Genomic DNA, 18767 nt, shown 5'->3' on the forward strand with positions numbered 1-18767 from the left:
GGAGCAATAGCAATAAGGACAAGGTGGTTACCAGAGTCCATCTCACGAAGCCCCAGGTAGGACGTGGATTTGCAGCTCCTGGAACACAAGGTCACCGTGCTGCCCGAGTGCTCCCTTGGGCAGGCGGCGCTGGCCCTCAGCAGCACTTGGGGCCCATCCCACACTGATTCACACCACAGTGCTCGTCACAGCATCGTTAGTACTGGAGCAGAAGCCTTTTCTGATTTGGCTTCTCCTTCCCCTTTAACTACGTCATCCACAAAAAAGTTGTTTTCGTTAAGTTCAAAAATAATAACTGACACAGTACAAGCCCAAACCTGCGGCAACAAGTGGATTCTGGCTCAGCCACCCAAGGGTGCAGGGTCTTTGAGACTGTTTATCTTTATGGAGGCAAACGGCTTCATCTTTCACCCCCGGAGTGGCCGGTGCCTTTGGACTGCTGGCCTTGCTGATGACAGTCCAACACCTAGCCTGCAGCATCACCTAGGGATCCCTGATCCTGCGGCAACATTGTGGTGAAAAGGGTAAAAACCACAACAAACTCCGCAGGTATAAGCACACCAGCAGCAACAAACATGGCAGGATGTGCTTTGCATTGAGTGCACAACTGGAAGCATGACTGTCACCATGACGACACATCTGATGGCCCAGAAAAAGCATCACAGGGTTTCAGGCTCGTAGTGCGTGGATGCATGCATGCTGTACTGATGGGAAATGTTTCTGTGGGTTAACTAACTCCAGGAGATATCTTCACTAAAAACAGACAAATTCCTGCTAAAATGCCACACACAGGTTTCATGGACCATTATTTGTGTCACCCATCTGACAGTGTCACCCTGTACGGGCGGGCCATCCCCCCCCCACCCACCACCCCCAGCACTCTCCTAGTGACCTCCATTCCACATGCCCCCTGCAGAGGGGCACAGATTCCACACCACCCTCCTCCTCTGAGCTGTCCCTGCCCCTCAGACAGGACTCTAAAGGTCCTATCAGACCTTTTTAGTTGCTTGTGGTCCACTTGACCCCAGGGAGCTCTTAAAAGAGCGTAAGGCTCAAGACAGACTTTTCCTTCCTTGAACTAGTTGAGCTAAACTAATTGTTTGGTATTAGGAAGACATCAGAGCTACTTCTGGTCTAAGGTTTAAAGATTATCTCAAGGCAACAGTTTAGGGGTCCATCCAACCTTCCAGCTTCTGTCTGTCCCTTCCTACTTCGCTGAGATCTTTTTATCATTAATTTGTCAAATGACGAAAATGCGGTTTTGTCAAATGTGATTTTTCTCCTTTACTTTGTTAATGTGCCGGCACTGACTGTGAAAACAAAGCTCCAACATGGGATTCTGGTATGATCCAACTAGCCAAGCTGTTTTGTGACAGTGTCTTCTGTTTTTGATGAATTTGACTCTTTAAGGAAGTATTCAGTGAATAGTATCGCTCCAAAGTAGGGGTAACGGGGATGAAACCTTAAAATACATCCACCCATCTAACTTTTCACCTTCCTGAACCTCAACAGCCTACCCTGTGGGGACAGTGTCTCGGAAGATGAAATGCGATGTCTTACTTGCCAAAGGTGTCCAGCTCACAGGGATTCGAAGCCTGGCTCCCCCTTCAAAGGCTCCTTAGAAGTCATAGCTTGTACCTAGTCCATACACTATTCCTTGGCCAGCCGCTGCTTCCTCGCATCAAGCAATTTCCAGTTAGCTGGATTTTAACGATCCATCACACCAGCACCCTCACCAGTGTCGGATAGGGCTCCAAGTACCAGGATATGCTCATGCCCACGTCAATCATGAGAAAACCAAGATTCAGGCAAGAAGAACCAGAGTTACTCAGAACTCTCTCGAATTCCACGGTTCACCAATTGGCTGCTAAATGCTCTCCAATGTGTGATATCCCAACATAATTAAGCATCTGTGCGCACATGGCTCCCCACTCCAGCCACCCCTAAAATGCTCTCCCCGGACAAAATGTATCTGACCCCACATCTTTGCTCCTCAGGGGCCCTGGCTGCACAGGAGGCCAAGCACGGAGCTGCTGGGCGAAGGGTCAGCAGTTCAAACTCTCTGCTCCCCTAACTGTTTACAGTCTCGGAAGCCTGAAGGGTCCCTGGGTTAGCCCCTACTACGCCCGTGGGTCTGCTCTGACTTCTCCTTTGCGCGTCAGCGTCCATGGCATGCTCAGGAGCCTTGTCCACTCCCTCCGAACCCGTCCGCTGAAAATACCGCCTAAGGAGCATTTCCTAAAGGGCCTCTCGGAATTCTGTTTCCCACACAGCCTGTAACCCGGAGCCCGCGAGGAGAACATAGGGACCCATGTGTCTGTCCATTTCCTCCATTCATTTTCACTAGCCTAGATTGGCATTCAAGACTTTCTTTGTGGACTCATATAGGTAACAAAGTAACATGAGCAGTAGCTAATCTGTCACTATAGAGAGCACAGATCCTTTCACTTCACATCACAAATGTTGTAGAATAAATACATCATTGGTTTCCTTTCCAATCCGGAATAATCTACATCTAAAACCATGACTCTGAGAATGGGCCCACAGGATTCACAAGCTTACCAAACCCCAAACTCACTGCTCCCTCTTCCAGTCTAACCCAGTGACCCTCTAGGGCAGAGCAGAACTTTCCCCTGTGGGTTTCTGAGACACGTACCCTGGACGGGAGTGGAAGGTCTCATCTGTCTCCAGCAGACAGCTAACAGCTGCAGGCCACCGGCATCACTGTCAGCAGCCCGGCTGGAACCACTACACCACCAGGGGCCTTCAGGGCTGGTGAACCATTTCCAGACCAGACTCCCCTTCAAAGCACCATGTTTTGAGGGGAAGCGGGAAATAGCAGAAAGAAAATTACCCCAAAAAGAATTTTCCTGGATTTCCCTTCGTGACAATGGGGAAATGCACAAGGGAGGTGGGGTGAGTGGCGAGCCTCGGTCCACAGCAGGAGGACACTCACTTAATTTGTACAATCAACACCGTGCGTCTGCCTGTGGGGCATTTTATTTATAGCTCAATGTTTGTTCCACCATCATGAAAAGTGGCTAATGAGCAGCTCTCTATATATAGAGCTTAACTGATACAACAAGAAGATGCTTAAATAAGGCAATTTGCTGACAGCCTCCCCACTGAATGTTAATTCCACGATATTTATTACAGCACACCAGCAATGAGGTCACCAAGTTAAAGAAGAACCATCCAGGAGGGACTATGGACCATATGAATGTCCACTGTAGAGTCTCACTCGTCTTCTGCCCATGCTCAGCTAGAGGCCAGCTTGCTTGGGTCCTGTCTCCTCCCTGACTGCCCCAGGGATGCGGAGCAAGACACAGGCTGACTTACCCTGGAGGACTTCACAGTTACGAGGCAGAGCCACTGGGGCAACTTTTGAAATGCAAGGTATTAACATTGAGCTGCACAGAGAACGGGAGGTATGTGTGAGCCAAAATAGCGATACACGGCTTCATCCAAAGTGAGGCCTCCATTTTGGCTTGAAGAGTGACAGCACGCTGGGGAGGATGGAAATGTCCCCTTTGGAGGGCAAACCATTTACCGAAAACAGAGAGATGGAGAGTCTGGCATCCTGTGTGTGTGTGCTTGCGTGCAACAGCGGGCAGGGGCTCAGGGAGAGTGTGGATGCGTGCTTACACATGGCGCCCTGCAGAAGGCAGCAAGGCCACGCTTAAGATGGGGACAGGCACATGCCTCTCTCTCCTGGAAAAGACCCCAGGAGAGCCCCAGGGTCAGCTATGTCGCTCAGCTGGTCTCTGCAGTTCCAGGAGAGTCCACACACGGGGCAGATCCCAGGGGAAGATGCTGAACCAGGCCAGGAGTGCTGGAAGCCAGGGTCAGGGCTTTCCCCGAGTGGGAACCATCAGAATGGGGAGGGTGAGAGTCTTGCAGAAGCAAGATGTGGCAGAGAAGCACAAAGAACCCCTGCCACTGAGTGGACAAGGGCACGCAGTGACCCGGTGAGTTTCTGAGGCTGAATCTTGACAGACACAGACTGCCTCGACAGACGCCTGCAGAGGGGCCGATGGGCTCTAACCACGCATCTCTTGGTTAGAGGACCTATGCTGAACCCACAGTGCCACCAGGCATCTTTAAGACACGGGTCTCACTCAGCCTGCTGGCCGTGAGGGTGGGTGTGAAAGGAGACTATGCACAGTGACCGGAGGCAGCTCTGAGCACTGGAGTGGTGGTGAGGCTCTGTGCCCAGGGGAGGCGTGGCATGCTCCACTGTGACTGCGTGCACTCTGGGGTTAAGGGGGCCATCAGGACAAGGGTGAATGGGGGCCCGCTGCAAAGCCGGTGCTGCCGGGGAACAGAGGCTACCTACGTGCAGCAGGCTGCTCTCACTGTGTTCCTGAGGCCACCAGCAAAGCCTGAAGAAAGAAGAGAGCAGAGAATAAAGACAAGGGGCCACCCGGGGCGAGAAGAGGCGGGCGCCCTGGGAACCTACACGTGCCAGCCAGAAGGCGAGTCCCAGAAAGTGACCCACCAAGAGGAGGGCACCCTCGGTAAGGCTGAGAAGGGTGCTGGACGAGCCCCAGCACAGATCACGGGCAGCCTCGGGGAGAGATTTGCTGGTGGGGGGGGGGGCAGCAGAAGCTGTGCCTGAGTGGCTGGGGCAGAACTGGTGGGCACAGGTGAATGTAATTAATGAGAAGCCCGTATTCTGTCTACCTGGACATCAGCAGCCCAGGGAAGTAGAGGTGTGCAGCTCTCCTCATCCAACAAAGCTAAAGGCTCTTAAAGAGCCTGTTTATTACCCAGCATACCCTTAAACCAAGAGAACAAGCTTGCTGCCATCGGGCCAATGCCACCTCACAGCGCCCATGTGGATTTCCAAGGCTGTCAGTGTTCACGGGAGTAGGAAGCCCAGGCTTCCCCCGAAGAGATGCTGGTGATTTCAAACTACCAACCATGCAGACCCCAGCCCACACGTCACCATGACACTACCAGGGATCCTTGTGCAATAGATTTAAAGTACCAGAATTAAAGGGGAAACGGCAGGCATCCTTTATTACTGTAGTTTCTCGATGCCACGGCCAACAAATGAAGCTCTGTTATATGTAACAGGCTAACATGTATGGACTGGAGTACAGTCCACCTGCTTTACAGCCATTTACCTTTCTAAACAGCGTGCACAAAAATACAAAGAAATTTATTTTGTGACCAAAAAAAAAAAAAAATAACTGGCATTTCACACTCACTGTTCCCAAGTCCCAAACCATGTTTTCCCAACCTAACTATCCAAAAAACCATTCACGGTCATCTTGAAAATTCCTTCTGGGATCGAATACTACAGCATGAGCCAGGGCGGTGGAGCTCAGAGGTCATGCACCTTGGCTGTTTGAATCCACTAGCTGCTCCATGTGGGTACAAAAAGACGTGGCTCTCTGCTCCAGGAAATATTGCAACCGGAGAAAGCCTACAGGGCAGTTCCACTCTGGCCTGGAGAGCTGTGGAGTCAGAATCGGCTCAATACACAACTAGCAAAAATCCTACTGCTTTCTCCTTCCGCTTCCATGATGAGCCTTAAGTGCAGACAGTGCAACCCTCTCATGAAACTAGCCAGATTGCAGCTGGTGTATGAGCCTGGACTCCGAGTGACAGAGCTATCATTCTTCGATCCTTCTACCAGAGCACCCTAAGGAACAGGTAAACCAGAATACACCATCTTGGGGATACCTCTCAGCTACATGGGTGGGTGGATGGATGGATGGACGGACGGACAGACAATTCAAAGCTGACCAGAGGCAAGCTCTCTGCTAAATTCAAGACTTCTCCACAAGAACTCTGGCTACCAGGTTCCCTGTGGACTCTTCATTCATTCAGAATTGAGTAGACACCAGCTTCTTTAAATAAAGGAGGCAAATCTCACTTGTTACAGGAGTGACATAAGAGACTCAGTTAACTTCTTAGTTAAGGATGTGATTTATACAAAAGAATGAAAAATAGAACATTTCCCTCTGCCTTTTATCAGAAGCAGTCTTGCAAATTCCCAGTGGGGGGGAATGGCATTTTTGTTCTAGGACACAATCTTCACTTAGAGAACAAATCCTCCTATGAGGAAATTTCTTAATTACTAATAGATACCTTGAAATAGCAGGAAAACTTATGAAAATTGTATCATTCCTAAGAATGCTACTCCAAAACTGCATCACTTTTTTCATATCCCAGGAAATTACTATAACTAAGTATTATGCCAAATTACTCTTATTTTGGCTTTTGGTAAAATATTCTCATAGTCTTGTTACTATTAGATAACATTCAATTAATTAGTCGTGCCAGGTACTTCCAGAAGGAACACGGTTTACTATAGCGGCTCATTTTCTTTAGAATCTGTCTCACGGCGGAAGAGGAAGAGAGCTCCCCATGCCCAGTGCTGCTCTGTGCCATTCTGCCTGCACCTCCCCAGTGCCCCTTGAAGTAACCCCCACTTTAGAGGCCAGGAAATGGAGGCTTAAAGAAGTTATTAAACTTGCCAGCATTTATGTAACTAGTACGTGACAGTCAAATCCCCAGACCCAAGTTTCTTCTCTACCATACCAAGCAGTCTCTTTCAAAAACAAAATCTTCACATGGAAGGCCCTGTCCACTGTGGGTTTGAGAAAGCTTCCCCTGGGTGCGACTGGGAGCAAAGCTTTCAGGACCACCCCCAAGGAAGCGGTGACATACCAGAGGCAGCTGCTAGGAGTGCTATTGCCAGCAGCAGGTCTTCCTTTGTGACGAGCTCTGGGGAACAAGGGCGCATCTCCTCTGCTTCACAAATCACAGGGCTCTCTTACAACACTGTTTCCACGTTGCAAAGTCTCTGAGCAACTCTCCGGAGACGGCTAGAGAAGCGAAGGCAGGCTCCCCCCTCCACCCCAACCCCCCACCCCCCGCAGACCGAGAGAGCCTTCCCCTGGAGGGGGAAGTCAGGCTTTAGAAACACGGTCCAGCTAAGATAGAGCTCCCACCTCACCAGGCACAGAAGGGCTGCGGTGAAAATGACGAGACGGAAGGACACAGAAGAAGGGATTGCAGGAATCTGGAGACAACAGAGCCCGTGGGTATTGCCAGTGAGCATACAAACCATGCAGGCACAGCAGAAGGGTCTGGCAGGGCCTCAAACTGTTAAGCACTGACTTACACTATGGACCAGCAATTCCACTCCTGAGAGAATATAGAAACAGCATGTCCACAGAGAAGCCTGCACATAAATGTTCACAGGAGCCTTATTTGCAGTTGCTAAAAGCGAGCAGCCCCCTCAAGTGACCCACAAGCTGACGGAAGATGACGGGGTCACAGAGAGACAGCCACCACGACACGCTGCATGCAAGGAGCCAGCCACAAAGGGTCACATGACACAGCCCCTTGCTGAAGAGGCAGACCCACGCAGGGGGAGGTGGGCTGGGGGGCAACGAGCACAGGGCAGGACAGGGTGGGACTGCTGATGGCTACAGCCTAGTGACAACATCCTGCCACTAGATCATGGTGACGGCCACACAGCTCTGTGGGCACACTGATTTGTACACCTGACGCAGGGGGACTTTACGGAACACGAACAAAACTTCAGTAGCAGGACTAACACAGAAAAGCCTACAGTTCACAAGGTTCCGTTTGCGCTTTACAGCCTACGTTGGCACAGAATGCAGTAAGGAAGACGTCTCTCACCAAAAAAGATGCTTTTCTTTGACTGAGGATATCATCTTTCATATCTGACTTTTAAGGAGCTCGGGTGTAATGGTTGTGTGATTGGGCTGCTAACCACAACATCAGCAGTTTGAGCCCAGGAGCCGCTCCACAGGAGAGAGAGGAAGCTGTCTGCTCTCGTTGAGAGTTACAGCCTGTGCCCTGTGGTGCATGAGAACCAACCTGACAGTGTAGAGTTTGAGATCTTACCTGTTTAGCAGTCAAAGAAAATCTGAAACTAAAAAGAAAAAACCTGGTTCGTGGGGCCTTCCACAACTTTGTCCGAGAACGCTCAGGACCCTGTATGAGACGGCGCCCCCTTAGGATGGTGGCTGTGCCATCTGCAGGGCTCACCCCGGGTAGCCTCGAGCTCAGTCTAGTACACACTTGCTCACCTGATTTTTCGGCACCTCCCACGTTCTGGTTTTAACGCCACCCCACCCGCCCCCCGCCATGTTTTCGTCTTCTCTTCCTGAATGAAAGTGAGACAAGCGCCATTCCTTCCCTGATGGGGCAGCTCCTCTGTGGCAGTGCCTGCTCAGGCCCTGGATGCATGCAGCCTTCCACCGGGCCATCTTGCCTACTTCCTGACAGGAAAAAGCCTACACACTGCGCTATCTCAAGGCCAGCAGTTCAAGCCCACTGACCGCCCTTAGGGAGAGAGACAAGGTTCTCTGATCTGGTACAGATTGACACCCTGGGGAAGCCCTAGGGGACAGCTGGACTCTGCCCTACAGGGCTGTTGTGATGGGACTCGATCTGAGGCTGTGGGATAATCTGCAGGAGCTCTGTGTGAATGACCACCATTCTGCATGACTGAGAGACGAGTCTGTTCTCCTGCGCTGAGGCTCATCGGCAAGTCCTCTCTGCGGGGCCTAGTCATCAGCCTTTTCCCACGGTGAGCGCTGCTAAGGGTTCCCACGCCCGCTCTCCATGCACCTCCCAGAGGGAAAGACCCAGGCCCACTTCTCACAAAACTCCAAGCCGGACAGGAAACTAACGAGACCACCCCCACTTCTGTTGAGGTCCTATGATGCCAGGCCCTGCGCTGAGTACTTCACGCACAGCATGCAAACACAATGATTCTACAGAGCACACGATCACTGTACCCATCTTACAGAGAAAGAACCCGAGAGGAAGAAGCAGCAAGTCAAACCTGCCTGTCTAATGCAATGCCGCCGTTCTTTCTCCTGTCCCACTCGGCGTTGAGGAAGAATTCCGTCTCGGGACAACAGAAGAACCGTCCAACAGCCACTAGCAGAGTGACGCTGATCCTTGTTTGTTCTTCGTTTTAGTGACACAGAATCCACACATCATACAACTCAGTAGTTCAATCATGTCAAGAATTGTACAATCATTAACCTAATCAATTTTAGAACACTGACTTTCTTTTTCATGGTTAAATCGCTTTTAAAATGAATTGTGTAATCACAGATTGTTCTGGTGCTCGCTCCCGCATACACCGCTCCCCCAGTGCCCTCACTTTCCCTATCTCTCACCCCCCCACATACACCCCCCCGACCTCCCTATGAACCCTCGCATCAGGTATTATCTCTAAGCATCTACTCCTTCGGTGCTTCACTAACTGAGAAACCCAACAGAAGCAATAAAAAGACAAACAAAATAAAGTGGTAAGGATAAAACCATAATAATATAAAGATAAAAAATATAAATAATGAGTAAGAAGAAAAGACCACCATCGGTATTTAAAAGGCCAGGGAAGAAATTTTTGTCATGGAGCAATCAAGAAATACTTGCACCTAGAGAAACTTCGGGTTGGGTCAAGAGGGAGGTCAAATGACCAAGTATCAAGTTCGATCCAGTATACTCATGATTATAATGATCTCTATCAGATAATACAGCTGTTCGAGACCCTTGCCCATGGATAGTGGGAGTCTGCCGGGGCTCAATCTAACTAGTTACTTTGCTGATGGGTTTGGGGCCCCCACTGTCCTCTGTAGCCTGCTACCAACTGAGAGTTCGCATGTGAGCTCTGATACTCTTTCCTTCGTCTTATTTGGATTTTGTATTTGTCATGGCTGGATCATACAGGCTGGTGTGCTTCTTGCGTGTGGACTTAGTTGACGCTTCGCTTAGAGGGCTCCTTGTTTGAATACAAGCCTTGAAGACCCCTGACACTGCTCCAATGGATAGCCGGGCACCATCTGCTCTCTTCACCACACTTTGCTGTAGTGCCCTGATCCTCTGTGATCATTTCATGAAGGTGAGTATGGAGCAGGGTCATGTGACCAGAACTTGCTGTTCTTGGACCGGGGCTCGAGTTTGGGGGGGGGGGGCAGACTCTGTCTGCTTGTCCGCGGGTGACACACAACTCTGGTTGACTTTGGTGGTTGTATTATGACAAAGTCAAACCCCGTAAGACCAGCTACACCAACACAACAAAATGACCAGCAAACAGACAAACAAAGAAAATCAAACTAACTAAAGGCAGAAAAACAAAGACCCATAGAAACAGAAAAGTAAAATGTCAACTATCCCCCTGGGGGATGAGGCCGTGACACTGATGACATCATCACGCCTTCCAACGATGCAGCACTCCGGACAGTCAGTATGTGGAGTCTATTGAGCACAGCTGCAAGGTGAGCCAGCCGCACCCCAAGTTGCTGCTTCACACAGTCCACAGGGCTCTGGTGGGGACTGGTGCCAGCGGCACTTCCTGCATCAATTCTTCCAAGCTGAGGTGCCTGACCAGTGGATCAAAACCTGTCGTGTCACAGCGACGAGTGGGGCATCGAGGTGGTACATGCGTGGCGACTCACGATGCTGATCTTACACTCAGTTTTATTCTCTCAAGTCAGCAGGTTTGATTCCGTGTCTACTACCAGCCAGACATCGTTCTGGACCCAGGGGAATGAAGTAACGAATAAAGTCCCTAGTCTCTCAGGGCTTCTATTTCAACCTGATCCTAAGTGGTCTAGAATAGCCAGGTCTCTTTACATGACGCAGATATCCACTTAACACAGAAAATCCTCCTCAAACAGAGAGACCGCCCTGCCGCTAAGGAGAAAGCCTGTCGCTCATCCTGAGATGGCCTCAAGCACCGCGCCCCTTCCAGTCCCTGTAGTTTACGCCCTCACTTTTCAGAAGCGTTAGCCGAGTCTCAAAGGCAATCGCCTTACCAGACGGATATGACTTCACGTAAGCATCTGTACACATCCTGAGCAACTTAAAGCTCCTTCCCATCTCGCCTCTAACCCTTCCATTCCTCTCATGCAGACTGGGGAACTGCATCCCAAGGGTACAGTAAGAACTAGTTACCATCGTAAGCTAACGCGTTATTCCATACGCTGGTTATAAAAAGCAACGTGAGGATGCCAAGAACTTCCTAACGTTTCCACCTCCTCCCTTCAGACGAAGGGAAATCACTCCCCTCACGCTCCAGGTCCCATTCTTTAATGTACTCACCCAAGGACACAGACCCTTTCTCCTGCTTCCCCGCCTCCGGATTAGCTGGTGTCTCAATGACAGTTTAAAAAGGCCTCTCTAAAGCAACAGAACACTTCTGCAAGAAGCCAGAACAGACCATGAAGCATATGCCATGCTCATGGATAGGAAGACTGAACACTGGGACAAAGGCGATCCTGCCCCATCCAGGTTCTGTTGACGGTCTTTAGTGCGATGGGGAAATGAGTCGCCAGCTTCCAGTGGCAGGGAGAGGGCCTCAGATAAGTAAGGCATTACAAAGAACAGAGCGGAGGCTCCACATTTTGGGATCTCAGCACCCGGTACACAACTACAGCAGTCAAAACACTCTGCTGCTGGTGCCACCGCAGACACACAAGCCAATGGCATAGAATGAGAACCCAGAAATAAATCCACCTACCTACAGACAGCTGATCTTCAACAAAAGGTTGAATTCCATTAGGTAGGGAAGAGGCAGTCGGTCTTAACAAACGGTGCTGGCAAAAAAAAAAAAAAAAAAGGTATATTCATGCACAGAAAAATGAAACAACATTCAAATCTCACATCATACACAAAAACTAAATCAAGATGGGTCAAAGCCCTTGGTGTAAAACCTGAAACTATAAAGATGAGACAAACAAACCAGGGTTAAGTCTGGGCCCCTAATGAATGGCATGGGAAGTCTATCAACAAACAAGGGACACACAGCCCAAGATACACTCGGTGACGGGGACCTGCTAGGAACCAAGTGTGTGTGCTCACCAGAAGACTGCTCCAGAGAAGTAAGAAGAAAACTCACAGACTGGAGGGTGGGGCAACAAACAACGCAGGCCATGACATATCTGATGAGGAACTAATCTCTAAAACTTATAGGAAACGCCAACGCCCCAGGAGCAAAATAATATGCAATCCAATTTTTAAAAAGGGAAAAGGTCATTAACACAACATTTTGACCAAACAAGACATTCCGGTGGCCAACAAACATGTAAGGAAACACTGAGGTAGTTAGTTTATTGTGCCAACCTGTAAGGTTAAGTGAAGGGCGGAGGAATAAATGGCTCAGTGAGCCTCACCTTTCGAGTTCTCGGGTCTCTTGCATTTTGATGGTTGGAGTAGGGTGCAGCTGCCTTAGCCAGTTGAGTGCTTCAGCTCGCAAGGCCACTTCCTGCAAGACATCCCCAAGGAGAAGCTGCATGGACCTACCCTGATGCAGCTCTGGGTGCTGAAGCAGCCACGTGGAGACCTCTGCCAGCTCTGAGATGCTTACACGTTCACTGACTCGGCTTTCCTCCTGCAGTCAGCATCATAGTGTGTGTTTTGTGAGATGGAGGACTTTATGGATTGGTGTCGGACATGTGGGCTAATGTTGGACTTGTGGGCTTGGGCAGCACTGGGTTGGGATGTTTCTTGATGTGCTCTTACCCTTTATATAAAACTCTCTCTTACACGTGAGTTTCTGTGGATTTGTTTCTCTACAGTATCCAGACTAACACACTAGTGATCGTCAGCCAGTGGAGAGAGGTGAATTACACTGCAGAGAGATACACCTCGGCCTCCAACAACAGTAATCATAAAAAGAATCCAGGCACAATAATGCTAGTGCGGCTGTGGGGACACTGGAACACTCATGCTCTGTTGGGGTGACTGGAAACAGTGACCCTTCTGTGAGGAGAGGGGATGTACCATTGTCTACAGATGGGCTGGGGGGGGTCTCTGTTCTGACCCCAGCCGTTCTCATCAATATGGGTTTTTGTTTGTTTGGGGTCTTCTAATGCCTCTTACTTGGTCCCCACAACATCTCATGATCGTACTGGCTGGTGGGCTTCTTCCATATGGGCTTGTTGCTTCTCAAGTAGATGGCCCCTTATTTGTCTTCAAGCCTTTAAGACCCCAGATGCTGTATCTTTTGATAGCTAGGCACCATCTGCTTTCTTCACCACATTTGCTTATGCACCTATTTTTTCTTCAGTGATTGTGCCGGTAGGGTGAGCATCAAAGAATGCCAGGTTGTTGGGAAAAAAATGTTCTTTTGTTGAGGCAGAGACAGAACCAGGGTGCAGTATAGCACTGATGAAACACACAGTACTCCTCTGGTTCCTTGAGGCTTACTCACCCTCCACTATCATGATCCCAGTCCTGCCTTTCACTGTAGGCTAGACCAGAGCATGTGCACAGGTACAGATAAGAGATAAGAGCTCATGACACACAGAATCCAGGAACAGGAAGGGGAGTAGCGGTACTGGGTGGGTAGGGGAAGGTAGGGAGAGGAGGGGGGGGAGGGGGAGCAGATCACAATGATCGACACATCACCACCACCACCCCAGGGGGACAAACAGAAACCGTGGGGGAAGGGGGCCAGAGGTCAGTGTACGACGTGAAAATAATAATTCAGCATTTATCAAGGGGTCAAGAGGATAGTGGGAGAGAGGGAGGGAAAAAGAAGAGCTGATACCAAGGACTCAAATAAAGTAAATGTTTAGAAAACAGTGATGGCAACATATGTACAAATGTGCTTGACACAACTGATGGATGGAACGTTATAAGAGCTGTAAGAGCACCTAATAAAATTATTTTTTTACATAATTTTACTGGGGGCTCATACAACTCTTATCACAATCCATTCCACTTAAGCCCTTGGCATCAGCTCCTCATTTTTCCCCCTCCCTCCCCACTCCTTCATGAACTCTTGATAATTTATAAATTATTAGTTTGTCCTATCTTACACTGACATCTCCCTTTACGCACTTTTCTATTGTCCAACCCCCAGAGATGAGGTTATATGTAGATCCTTGTAATCAGTTCCCCCTTCCCACCCCACCCTCCCTCCACTGTCCCAGTATTGCCACTTCTCACCAATGGTCCTGCAGGGATCATCTGTCCTGGATTCCCTGTGTTTCCAGTTCCTATCTGTACCAGTGTACATCCTCTGGTCCTGCCAGATTCGTAAGGTAGAATTGGGATCATGATAGTATGGGGGAAAGACGCATTTAGGAACTAGAGGAAAGTTGTATGTTTCATCGTTGCAACCCTGCACCCTGACTGGCTCTTCTCCTCCCCACAACCCTTCTGTAAGGGGATGTCCAGTTGCCTACAGATGGGTCTTGGGTCCTCAATCTGCACTCCCCCTCATTCACAATGATTTGATGTTTTTGTTCTTTGATGCCTGATACCTGATCCCTTCAACACCTCATGATCACACAGGTTGGTGTGCTTCCTTCATATGGGCTTTATTGCTTCTGAGTTAGATGGCCGCTTGTTTACCTTCAAGCCTTTAAAACCCCAGATGTTATATCTTTTGATATCCAGGCAGCATCAGCTTTCTTCACCACATTTGCTTATATACCCATTTGTCTTCATGATCTTGTCGGGAAAGTGAGCATCATGGAATGCCAGTTTAATAGAAAATAGTCTTGCACTGGGGGAGTACTTGGGTGGAGGTCCAATGTCCATCTGCTACCTTAATACTAAACCTATAAATACATGCACATATATCTATTTCCCCATCATCATACATAAATGTGCTTACATGTGTACATGCCTGTAGTTAGATCTCTATAAACGCCCTTTGCCTCCTAGCTCTTTCCTCTATTTCCTTTACCTTCCTCTTGTCCCACCATCATGCTCAGCCTTCATTTGGGTTTCAGTAATTCCTCTCGGTTACACTGCCCTTGATCACACCCTACCAGGCCTCCTACACCCTCCTCATCCTCATTTGGATCACTTGTTATTTCCTTGTCCCTGGGTTTGTTAACACCACTTCCTTTACCCCTACCTCCCCCTCTCCCATGTCCCCCAGAACTGTCAGTCCCATTGTTTTCTCCTCCAGATTGTTCATCCAGCCTATCTTATTTAGACAGACCTTCGGAGATAATAACATGCACAAAAACAAGAGAGCAAAACAAAACAACAAAACAACACCAAAAAGCCAATAACAAAAAAAAAATACAACAAAGAAACACCTATAGTTAGTTCAAGGACTATTTGTTGGCCTTTAGAAGTATTTTCTGTCGAGTTTGAGTCTGATGGGGTGCCAAGTCCTGGTCCCAAAGTCTACTTTTGGTTTTTCCCTGGGGACTTCATTGCTCTGTTCCCCTTGCTGCTCTATTACATGCCATTAGTGTTTTCCCTCAGCATTGTGGGATCAGATTGGGCAGAATTCCCACACTGTGTCTCCAGTGTTGTCCCCTGTAGGGCTATGGGTCAGTGAGGGATGTCGTGTCTCATAGTGGGGCTGGCCATATGGTCATCTCTGTGGATTGGCTGCTCTGAGCAGGAATATCATCCTCAAGGCTTGGTAGGCCAGGATGTGCTCCACTCTCTCTTCCTCCCCCTTCATTTGCTCCTGTGTGCTCCAATCAGACATGTCCCTCTCCCTGAGCTGCAGCTTCAGTGCTGTCCTCTGAAATAAATTCTTCTTGGGAGAGGGGCAGGTGTCCACATAGTTGGGATTGGGGCTGGCCCCTCAGACCCCTTCACTGGTTCCCTACTCCATGCCGTATGTTGCATTCACATCTTGGAGCACCAGGTTGAAGTCTGGTCCCTCTTTTCCTCAGCACTCATGTGAGTCAGACACATCTTATGTTAGCATGTTCACCTCCTGGACAGCCACGATCTCAGCAGCCAAGTCTGTCCAGAGTGGGAGAAGGAGAGGAGAGGACAGAAGAGGTGGGGAGGGGAGGGGAGGGGAGGAGAGGAGAGGAGAGAGCATCTCCTCTTTCAAAATGATCTTTTAAATTAAAAAAGAATTTTTAAGGTGGAAACAGAAATCCCACATGCTCCAGCAATCCCACTGCTGTGCACATACCCTAGAGAAGAGGCAGGGCACGGAGGCCGTGGCAGCCTGTCTTCACAACAGCAGTAGTGCCAGAGCAGGAGGGTGGGAATCCCCTCCATGTCCCTCTGCAACGAGCAGGCCCACTTTGGAATGCCACACCCCGTCAAAGGAAAACGATGCATCCCAGAGAAGTCTGGATGAACCTGGAGGACAACTCTGAGGGTGCTGAGGGAAAGCAGGCATCCAGGGACAAAAGCCAAAAGCCGCGCAAGGGAGGCGGACACACAGGATAGGCACTCTCTGATGGCTACGGGGGCGGGGGGGGGGGGGAGAGGGAGGATCACTGACCAGGTAGTAGCTCACTTTGGCGACAGGTAAGAAAATACACCAATCGGGGGAAGGTCGGCATGACATGACTAAGCCAGAGGAAGACACTTTGAAGGTACTCAGGAGTAAAAGACCACAGTCCATGTTACCACATACATAATCCTGAAACAGCAGTGATGACTTGTAAGGTACGGGTAGTTACGTGTGCTCATCAGCGGTGGGAGAGTAGACAGGGGACACCCACGTAGGGTTGGTGACGACTACAAATACATTACAAATACATGCTACTAACATACTTGTGTATACAATCACGTGCACAAGGGCACAGTCTTGACAACCTCCTGGACCGAGATACTGAGCTTGCGGGCTGGGGGACCACAGCTCGGGGACCCTCAGGTCCATCGCACAGCCTCACATCTACTCAGGTGGGCTGTGACGGAGGTCTTTCTCTTTCTGTCTGAAGCAAAGACGAGTGAGGATAGCCCAAGGCTCAGGAAGTGGTCTGCACAGAACTGACAACGACACCAACCACAGTCCACACAGGCTGAGAACTAAGTGACGCCCAGCTACTACCACCAACCGCTCTGTCCGGGAGGAGGTACCCGGGGGTGGGAGCAAGAGGCTCCCACTGTAACCAAGTGCAAGTTCATAAAAAGGTCGGACCTACTTGTCTGACGGAGACGGGAGCCTCAGCCACCCTTCTCACTGAGAACTGAGGCCATTACCAAGACGACCTGTCCCTCCCAGAATGTGCCTAGAATGTGAAGAGTGACCTCCCCTCCCCAGAGGAACGTGCTTCTCAGAACAATCAGCTCCCCAAGACCACAGGGCAACATCTAGCCCAGTACAAAGTCAAGGCAGCAGGAAAGGGCAAGAGTGCCCGGCTAAGGGAAACCGCGGCCCACAGAGGACTCGGAGAATGCTCACGATAGTGTGCGAGGACTGTCACCAAGGAGACGGAGCCATCTGTGTGCAAACCGCTGACTGGGAAATGAATCGGGGCCTTCCCAATGTTCTCTCTTCTTCCGTGTCTGCTTTCCACAAGGCACACCTGAGTTTAAAGTCACCCGCACAGAGCAGCTTTTTCCTCCTCATCACCCTCATTCGGGACTGTGCCCCTCAGGTCCCGGGCCTTGACCCAGCACCACCACTATCTTTCATTCAGTTCTCCCTTCCTGTCATAGAAGCTTCCACCTGGTTTGGGTTGTGCATCCAGGGCCAAGACGTGTCTGCCGAAATGGTGACGGAGAGGACCAGCCGCCCAGGCTGGAAGAATCAGGAGAGAAAGCGTGCAGGCTGCCATTCCACGAGGTGAGTGATCCAGATTTCCCCACCCTCTCAGTTAGAACACATGGTTCCCAGGTTACATCTCTTCCTGGGCACAGCTCTCACGGCAATCGGTTTGCTGTATACCAAGAGTATTTCTATTGAATGACCAATTCCAGTTATTCAACAACTCTTGGGGACAGGGACAGTGTGCACAAGCCTGAATGTGTCAGTGCAAAGGAGGAGTAAACAAACTTGCTTAAAATACAAAGCTGGGGGGGAAGAGGCCACATAAAATGTAAGTTCTTACGCCAAAACTTGTGAGCAAAGTGATAAGGCTGAGGGATGGGGAAATGGGGTGCACTATCGTATTACTTCTGCTTTTGTGCAGGTGTGAAATTTGCCATAATAAATGAGTTAAATCAATAAAAATAAATGCCTCCAAGAACTCAAAGGGTCACAGGAATGTCCCTGGGTATATGGCTCGGGGATAACCTCTGGGTCGCAGGAATGTCCCTGGGCCAAGGGCAGCCTAGTGCTGCTCCTTGGAGATATCATTTAAATGAGTTGGTAGCAGTTCCCAGGAGTGTCTTCTTAACAGTACCAGCTCCTTCCTGGGCACATCCCAGGACTTGAGGCAGTGAGTGGGACGGCCCTCTCACCTCTCTGCCTTCCAGGCAGCACTGCAGACTCTCCAATAACTGTCACTTAGAGAGGAGCGAGAAGTCACTTCAAAGGGGAGAGTAAACCAGGGAAGCATGCAAGAGGGGATGGAACTCACCCCACTAGAATGCTGATTAGGGACCGGGTCTCTCTAGAGCAGCCCTTCAAGTCCAGGATGAATTTATGGAGCGCTAAACACAAGGACATCCCCCACTGTAGCCCCTCCTCTCAGAGCCCCTGCTGGATCCCAGAACTCTCAGCTCTGGAGAATGCTGTGGCCATCACGGGGGACTGGTAAGCCTTCTTTTACTTGGTGGCATGAGGAACACAAGAACTAGTTACCCTGGCGACTATGAGAGGTTGTTGTTTTCTTTGTTTGTTTCGCTATAGAGACAAAATACTAACAAGTCTCTTTCCAGTTTGTCTGGGTGGAAGAGGATCATGTTTGAGCATCTGAGGAGATGATCGGGCTACAGTGAGCCCATGGGTGAGACACCATGGACCTCCGGGCAAGATCTTGTGAGACAGGCACGGGCCCAGTGGGAAAGCTGCATTCTGTTAGCTTACAAGTGGCACAAGGACCACCCGGAGATAAAAATAATCCACATCCCAGAATTCCAAACCAGCGCGATCA

The 18767-nt window shown here is 49.8% G+C and overlaps 1 protein-coding gene across 7 annotated transcripts in view; it reads right to left on the reverse strand.

Moving 5' to 3' along the window:
* SFMBT1 (Scm like with four mbt domains 1) overlaps positions 1-18767 on the reverse strand; it is a 108777-nt gene that overhangs the window by 65839 nt on the left and 24171 nt on the right. For 4 of the 7 annotated variants that reach the window (XM_075547512.1, XM_075547517.1, XM_075547511.1 and 1 more), the window contains exons 2-3: positions 12177-12268; positions 11525-11600 (exon numbers count right to left, since the gene is read on the reverse strand). The exons of 1 other annotated variant lie outside the window; for it this stretch is intronic. The gene's annotated coding sequence lies outside the window, so the exon portion shown is untranslated. The remainder of the gene's footprint in view (positions 1-11524; positions 11601-12176; positions 12269-18767) is intronic. 2 more of the 7 variants (XM_075547514.1, XM_075547515.1) reach the window with 1 other exon arrangement.

The sequence above is a fragment of the Tenrec ecaudatus genome, chromosome 4 (assembly GCF_050624435.1).
Source record: "Tenrec ecaudatus isolate mTenEca1 chromosome 4, mTenEca1.hap1, whole genome shotgun sequence".
Classification (NCBI taxonomy): domain Eukaryota; kingdom Metazoa; phylum Chordata; class Mammalia; order Afrosoricida; family Tenrecidae; genus Tenrec; species Tenrec ecaudatus.